The sequence below is a fragment of the Lolium rigidum genome, chromosome 4, assembly GCF_022539505.1.
Source record: "Lolium rigidum isolate FL_2022 chromosome 4, APGP_CSIRO_Lrig_0.1, whole genome shotgun sequence".
Classification (NCBI taxonomy): domain Eukaryota; kingdom Viridiplantae; phylum Streptophyta; class Magnoliopsida; order Poales; family Poaceae; genus Lolium; species Lolium rigidum.
The window spans coordinates 46,376,161-46,384,899 of NC_061511.1; positions in this window are offsets into that span (position 1 = coordinate 46,376,161).

Consider the following 8,739-nt stretch of genomic DNA (forward strand, 5'->3'; position numbering starts at 1 on the left):
GTGTGTGCATCCGTGTTAGTACTTGGTTTATGCTATGATTATGATCTCTTGTAGATTATGAAGTTAACTATTGCTATGATAATATTGATGTGATCTATTCCTCCTACATATGCATGAAGGTGACAAGTGTGCATGCTATGTTAGTACTTGGTTTAGTCTTTTGATCTATCTTACACTATAAGGTTACTAAAATATGAACATTAATTGTGGAGCTTGTTAACTCCGGCATTGAGGGTTCGTGTAATCCTACGCAATGTGTTCATCATCCAACAAGAGTGTAGAGTATGCATTTATCTATTCTGTTATGTGATCAATGTTGAGAGTGTCCACTAGTGAAAGTGTAATCCCTAGGCCTTGTTCCTAAATATCGCTATCGCTGCTTGTTTCATTGTTTTATCGTGTTACTACTCGTCTGCAATACTACCACCATCAACTACACGCCAGCAAGCTATTTTCTCGGCACCGTTGCTACTGCTCATACTTATTCATACCACCTGTATTTCACTATCTCTTCGCCGAACTAGTGCACCTATTAGGTGTGTTGGGGACACAAGAGATTTCTTGCTTTGTGGTTGCAGGGTTGCATGAGAGGGATATCTTTGACCTCTTCCTCCCTGAGTTCGATAAACCTTGGGTGATCCACTTAAGGGAAAACTTGCTGCTGTTCTACAAACCTCTGCTCTTGGAGGCCCAACACTGTCTACAGGAAAGGAGGGGGAACGTAGACATCAATATTCCACGAAGAGTTCCGTAGCCGCCGCCATCGCGAAGAAAAGTTTCGGGGGACAGAATCTCTGTTCCGGCACGCCACCGGGACGGGGAATTGCCCCCGGAGTCACCTCCATCGACACCACCGCCATCTTCATCGCCATTGCTGTCTCCTATGATGAGGAGGGAGTAGTTCTCCCCCGAGGCTTGTATTTCACTATCTCTTCGCCGAACTAGTGCACCTATACATCTCTTCGCCGAACTAGTGCACCTATGCCATGACTTGTATTTCACTATCTCTTCGTCGAACTAGTGCACCTATACATCTGACAAGTGTATTAGGTGTGTTGGGGACACAAGAGACTTCTTGTATCTTAATTGCAGGGTTGCTTGAGAGGGATATCTTTGACCTCTACCTCCCCGAGTTCGATAAACCTTGGGTGATTCACTTAAGGGAAACTTGCTGCTGTTCTACAAACCTCTGCTCTTGGAGGCCCAACACTCGTCTACGGGAATAGAAGCGTGCGTAGACATCAAGCTATTTTACGGCGCCGTTGCTCGGGGAGGTAAGGTAAAAGTTATTCACATCCTACGACTACTAAGCTATTTCCTAGCACTCGTTGCCGGTGTGTGAGTGCTCGAAGCTATTTCCTTTAGATCCTGCAATTATATCTTTTTGTTTCTTGTTTTTATTTCACTAGTTAGGCTTAATGGAAAATAACAAAAAAATAGAGATCTTTATGAACTTTATATTGAATTAGGACATGATGTGTTTGAAGAGAGAATTAAAAAACCCATGGAACTTTGTTTGCAAAATAGTTGTAGCAATGTTATTAGCATGAACTCTTTGAACAATATTATTGCTAATGCTATGGAAGAATTTAAGGTTGGGGAAGTTGGTTGTGATATTTTTAGTCCCCCAAGTTTTGAGGAGAGAATTTTCTTTGATGATACTTTGCCTCCCATTTATGATGATTATAATGATAGTGGTATTTTGGTGCCACCTACTATGGAGGATAAAGTTTATTATGATTATACCATGCCTGCAATTTATGATAATTACAATGATGGTTGTGATAGTTTTACTCCCACTATTACTAATAAAATTGATTATGCTTATGTGGAGAGTAATGATACTTTTATGCATGTGAATAAGAATGCTTTATGTGATAGTTATATTGTTGAGTTTGTTCATGATGCTATTGGAAACTATTATGAGAGAGGAAAATATGGTTGTAGAAATTTTCATGGTACTAAAACACCTCTCTACATGCTGAAAATTTTGAAGTTACTCGTGTTTTATCTGCCTATGCTTGTCACTTTGATCTTCATGAATTTATTTGTGTACAAGATTCCTATGCATAGGAAGCGGGTTAGGCTTAAATTTGTTTCATACTTGCTTTTTGATGCTCTCTTTGCTTCAACTCTCATCCTTATGTACGCATCATTAAAATTATTGAGCCCATCTTAATGGCTATAAAGAAAGCACTTCTTGGGAGATAACCCATGTTTTTATTTTGCTACTGTTTTGTTGTGTCTTGGAAGTTGTTACTACTATAGCAACTTCTCCTTATCTTTACTTTATTGCATTGTTGTGCCAAGTAAAGTCTTTGATAGTAAGGTTGATACTAGATTTGGATTTCTGCGCAGAAACAGATTTCTAGCTGTCACGAATTTGAGTAGATCTCTCTGTAGGTAACTCAGAAAAATCAGAGAAAAATCATGAGTAATCCTCAGATATGTACGCAACTTTCATTCAATTTGAGCTTCTTCATCTGAGCATGTTAAGTGCCTCGAAAAAATTCGTCTTTACGGACTGTTCTGTTTTGACAGATTCTGCCTTTTATTTCACATTGCCTCTTTTGCTATGTTGAATGGATTTCTTTGTTCCATTAACTTTCAGTAGCTTTAGGTAATGTCCATAAGTGTTGAGAATGATTGTGTTACCTCTGAACATGTGAATTTTTGATTATGCACTAACTCTCTAATGAGATTGTTTTGAGTTTGGTGTGAACGAAGTTTTCAAGGATCAAGAGAGGAGGATGATATAATATGATCAAGAAGAGTGAAAATTATAAGCTTGGGGATGCCCCCGTGGGTCACCCAAGAATATTTCAAGAAGACTCAAGCATCTAAGCTTGGGGATGCCCAAGGCATCCCCTTCTTCATCAACAACTTATCTGGTCACCTCTAGTGAAACTATATTTTTATTCGGTCACATCTTATGTGCTTTACTTCGAGCGTCTGTGTGCTTTTATTTTCATTTTGTTATTTTCATTCTCTGAATAAATCGGATCCCATCATGCTTGTGTGGGAGAGAGACACGCTCCGCTTTTTCATTTGAACACTTGTGTTCTTAGTTTTACTTTTAATTTTCATGGCAAAAGTTAAAAGCTGCTGCATTTATTGCTATTTGGTTGGAAACAGAAAATGCTTCATGTGGTAATTGGTATATGGTCTTGAATAATTTGATACTTGGCAATTGTTTTGAGCTCTCAAATAGATCATGTTTAAGCTTGTGCATCATGTAGTTTGAACCTATTAGTGGAGAATTACTGTAGAGCTTGTTAAAATTTGGTTTGCATGATTGGTCTCTCTAAAGTCTAGATATTTTCTGGTAAAAGTGTTTGAACAACAAGGAGGACAGTTTAGAGTCTTATAATGCTTGCAATATGTTCTTATGTAAGTTTTGCTGTACCGGTTCATACTTGTGTTTGCTTCAAACAACCTTGCTAGCCAAAGCCTTGTACTGAGAGGGAATGCTTCTCGTGCATCCAAAACCTTGAGCCAAAACCTATGCCATTTGTGTCCACCATAACTACCTACTATGTGGTATTTTTCTGCCATTCCAAAGTAAATTGCTTGCGTGCTACCTTTAAAAAATTCATTCCTTGTCTTTGCAATATATAGCTCATGGGAAAGTAGCTTAAAAACTATTGTGGTAAAGAAATATGTCGCTTATGTATCTTATTTCTTATAAGTTGCTTGTTGAGCGGTAACCATGTTTCTGGGGACGCCATCAACTATTACACCTTTGTTGAATATCATGTGAGTTGCTATGCATGTTCATCTTGTCTGAAGTAAGGGTGATTTATCATGATTAAATGGTTTGAGTATGCATATTGTTAGAGAAGAACTTTGGGCCGCCAACCAAAGCCATGTATCATGGTGGAAGTTTCAGTTTGGACATTAATCCTCAATCTCTTATGAGAATACTATCTGTTGTTGAATGCTTATGCATTAAAGAGGAGTCCATTACCTGTTTTCTATGTTGTCCCGGTACGGATGTCCTCAAGTTGAGATATATCAAAAACGAGAAATCAAATGCGATATATCTCCTTGGACCTTTGTACAGGTGACATAGAGGTACCCCTTTGTGACACTTGGTTGAAACATATGTAATGCAATGATAATCCATGGAAATCCAAGCTAATTAGGACAAGGTGCGAGCACTATTGGTATTCGATGCATGAGGCTTGCAACTTATAGGATGTCTTATGCATAACACATATGAATTATTACTACCATTGATAAAATTGTTTCTATGTTTTCAAAATAAAAGCTCTAGCACAAAAATAGCAATCCATGCTTCCCTCTGCGAAGGGCCTTTCTTTTACTTTATGTTGAGTCAGTTTACCTACTTCTTTTTATCTTAGAAGCAAACACTTGTGTCAAATGTGTGCATTGATTCTTACATACTTGCTTATTTGCATTCATCATATTACTTTGTGTTGACAATTATCCATGAGATATACATGTTGGAAGTTGAAAGCAACTGCTAAAACTTATATCTTCCTTTGTATTGCTTCAAAACCTTCTATTAAGAATGTATTGCTTTATGAGTTAACTCTTATGCAAGACTTATTGATGCTTGTCTTGTAAGTACTATTCATAAAAGTCTTTGCTATATGATTCAGTTGTTTAGTCATTATCTTTACCATTGCTTCGAATCACTTCATTCATCTCATATGCTTTACAATAGTATTGATCAAGATTATGATGGTAGCATGTCACTTCAGAAATTATCCTTGTTATCGTTTACCTACTCGAGGGCGAGTAGGAACTAAGCTTGGGGATGCTTGATACGTCTCCAACGTATCTATAATTTCTGATGTTACATGCTAGTTTTATGACAATACCTACATGTTTTGCTCACACTTTATAATGATTTTATGCATTTTCCCGGACTAACCTATTAACAAGATGCTGAAGTGCCAGTTCCTGTTTTCTGCTGTTTTTGGTTCCAGAAAGGCTGTTCGGGCAATATTCTCAGAATTCGACGAAACAAAAGCCAAACATCTTATTTCACCGAGACGGACCAGAACACCGAAGGGGAGACGGAGAGGAGGCCCACGGCCTCCACACCATAGGCTCGCGCGGCCTAGAGGGGGGGCGCGCCACCCTATGGGGTGGGCCCCCCGGCACCCCCTCGCACCGCCTCTTCGCCTATAAAATCCTTCGCGACCTAAAAACCCGACACCAACAGACGATATTCCACGAAGAGTTCCGTAGCCGCCACCATCGCGAAGACAAGTTTCGGGGGACAGAATCTCTGTTCCGGCACGCCGCCGGGACGGGGAATTGCCCCCGGAGTCACCTCCATCGACACCACCGCCATCTTCATCGCCATTGTTGTCTCCTATGATGAGGAGGGAGTAGTCCCCCCCCCCCCGAGGCTGAGGGCTCTACCGGTAGCTATGTGGTTCATCTCTCTCTCCCATGGTGTGATCTTCATGTGATCATGAGCTTTGTATCACTATTAAAGTTAACTATTTGTTATCACCAGGATTTGACCGAGTCAGAGGTGGGCCGCGATCAAGATGGATTTGAAGAATGTACGTGGAAGAAATACGTGAATCGGCCTTACACGAAGAGTTTGGGCTAGATTGCCCGTGTATCTGTATTATAGTAGATCGCATCTTAGATTAAAAGTTAGAGTTTGTCTCGTGCACGGTGGGGATTATTCCCACGTTAGAAAGTCCCCTGGACTATAAATATGTATCTAGGGTTTATGGAATAAACAACAACCAACGTTCAACCAACAAATCAATCTCGGCGCATCGCCAACTCCTTCGTCTCGAGGGTTTCTACCGGTAAGCATCATGCAGCCTAGATCGCATCTTGCGATCTAGGCAGCACAAGCTTTATGTTGTTCACGCGTTGCTCGTACTGAAGCCTTTTTGATGGCGAGCAACGTAGTTATCTTAGATATGTTAGGGTTAGCATTGTTCTTCGTATCATATGCTATCGTAGTGCAACCCTTGTATATCTAGCCGCCCTCACACCTATCTTAGGTGTGGGGGCGGCACCCCGCTTGATCATAATTTAGTAGATCCGATCCGTTACGGTTGCTCCTTGTTCTTCAAGGATTAGTTTAATATTTGCAATAGTTAGGCCTTACAAAGGGTTGGAGGATCCAGCGGCACGTAGGGTGTCGTTTGCTAGTCCTAGACAGGATGTTCCGGGGATCAACCTCGTGTTGGTTTTTAGGCCTTGTCTAGGATCGGCTTACGATCACCGTGCGTGGCCGCGAGGCCCAATCGTGAGTAGGATGATCCGATTATGCGGTGAAAACCCTAAATCGTCGTAGATCGCATTAGCTTTATCTTGATCAAGTAGGACCACCATATATTCGTGCACCTCGTACGAATCATGGGTGGATCGGCTCCTTGAGCCGATTCACGAGATAACTCGAGAGCCGATCGAGGCTCGTATTTAATGTTTACGTGTATGCCATGCAGGAAACTAAGCGAGGCATCTCCATCACCTTCCTGACCAGGTATAGGTCAGGCGGCACGCCCTTGCATCGAGCATCGGACGTGTGTACCGGAGGCTTTGCGGGCCGTCGCTCGGAGGGACCAGGGGCCAGCCGCAGCCCTAAGTTGTTCCCGGCTCTCTCGTGTTGCCCGTCGCTGCCCGCCGGTGGGTTTTGACCGCAACACATTCCGGCACGCCCGGTGGGACAAGCTTCGTCATCAACCACATCGCCATCTACATCTGAGATGGCGGACGGCACTCCAGTCACGTACGAGGATCTGACCGACGAGCTCAAGAAGAAGTATGACGAGGTCAAAGCAATCCTCGAAGCCGACCTCATCGGCTCTTTCCACAGAACCCATTCACATGACATCAGGTGGAAGGGGTTCACGCCTGATGGTGCACTCGATGGGATAGACCTCTCTGCCCCATCAGAAGAACGCACCAGGTCCCTGCGGCAGGAGATCAACTACTTGGTAGCTCACTCGCTACACCGCCACTCCGAGAACCTCGGTAAACACGTTGGAGCGTGTTGCTCTTCGGGTGATCCGAGGAGATCATGAGGCACCGGTACTCGCCATCGGGACCAGCTCTCGGGACGCATCAAGGAGAGTTGCCACTCCGGTCCCGTCCACCGCTGCCATTTGCGTTGGCAGCACCGAAGTGCCGAATTCACCGGCATTCATCGTCTACAAGATCGGTGGTGACCCTAGTGACTGCCGGTTCTTGCATGAGGCGCCTAAGGAGATCCCTCACGGGTACATGTGCACGTATGTGCCAGATTGCGGTAGCCGGGCGCTCACAAACCAGGCCACAACATCGGGGACTTACGGGAAAACAGGGAGGAACGTCGGCGACGAGATCTTGAGAAGCGGACGTGGCTAACTAAGTACGCCACCCCGACGAACCTCCGGAGCTCAGCTCCTGCAGGTTGGCTCGAGCTGGAAAAGCAAGCATGGCTGGCTAAGTACGCCACCCCGGCGAATCTTCGGAGTTCAACTCCCGCAGGCCAGCACGGCGGATCAGATCGGTACCATACCGAGAGACCAGTTCGGCATGGTGCCGAAAAGGAGGGCAATCGGCTATTCCAAGCCGTACCCCGACGAGTACGAGTTGATCCCGCTACCACCTAAATATCGGCTCCCTGATTTCTCCAAATTCAGTGGATCAGATGGTTCCAGCTCCATCGAGCATGTGAGCCGATATTTGGCACAGCTAGGAACGGCCTCAGTGTCGGATCCACTACGCGTGAGGCTCTTCTCACAGTCCCTCACGGGATCGGCTTTCGGGTGGTACACCTCGTTGCCACCAGACTCGATCCGGACTTGGAAGCAGTTGGAAGAACAGTTCCATACGCAGTACCACTCAGAGGCTTCCGAGTCTGGCCTTGCCGATCTAGCACAAATACGTCAGAAGCGTGGAGAAACTGTGACAGAATACATCCAGCGCTTCAGGAATCTTAGGAACCGATGTTATTCGGTTCGTGTGACTGAAAAGGAAGCGATCGAGTTGGCGTAGCGGGCCTCGCAGCACCGCTCAAGGACATGGCCTCCCAAGCAGACTACCCCTCACTGGCGCACATGGTTCAGAAACTGTCGGCATATGAATAGCGCCACCCGGACTTGTACCAGGACAAATTCAAGCGTGCAGTAGTCCTGGTCGAGGCAGAGGAAGACGAAGTTTCTCGGGAGATCAAGAGGTAGCAGTGGCTGAATGGACTCGGGGGCACCCCCGTGTCCTGCAAATGGGTTAAGCCACCAGGTCCGCCCAGGGGGTTTGATTTTGACGTGACCAAAACTGAGCAAATCTTCGACCTCCTACTCAAGGAGAAGCAGTTGAAGATACCCGAAGGTCTCAAATTCCCCACGGTACAGGAGCTGAATGGAAAGCCATACTGCAAATGGCATAACTCGCTCTCCCATGCCACCAAACGACTGCAGGGTGTGGCGTCAGCAGATCCAAATGGCGATAGAACAAGGACGTCTGATATTCAACCAGTACGCCATGAAGGTCGACACTCACCCCTTCCCCGCCGTTAACATGGTGGAATGCACTTACCCTGAAGGTTGCCAGCCAGGATCCTCATTCAGCATCAACATGGTAGGACTTGGACACCACGCTGGCAAGGATGGAGACGAGGGCAGCTGCTCTCGTAGCAAGGACACAGAGGAGGCCGCTCCACGCGATCGGCTCCGTCATGATGGCAAGCGCTACGTCACAGAGGGAGAAGTGAAGAACATGAGATATCAGCGACCCCTCTCTGATCACCTCCTC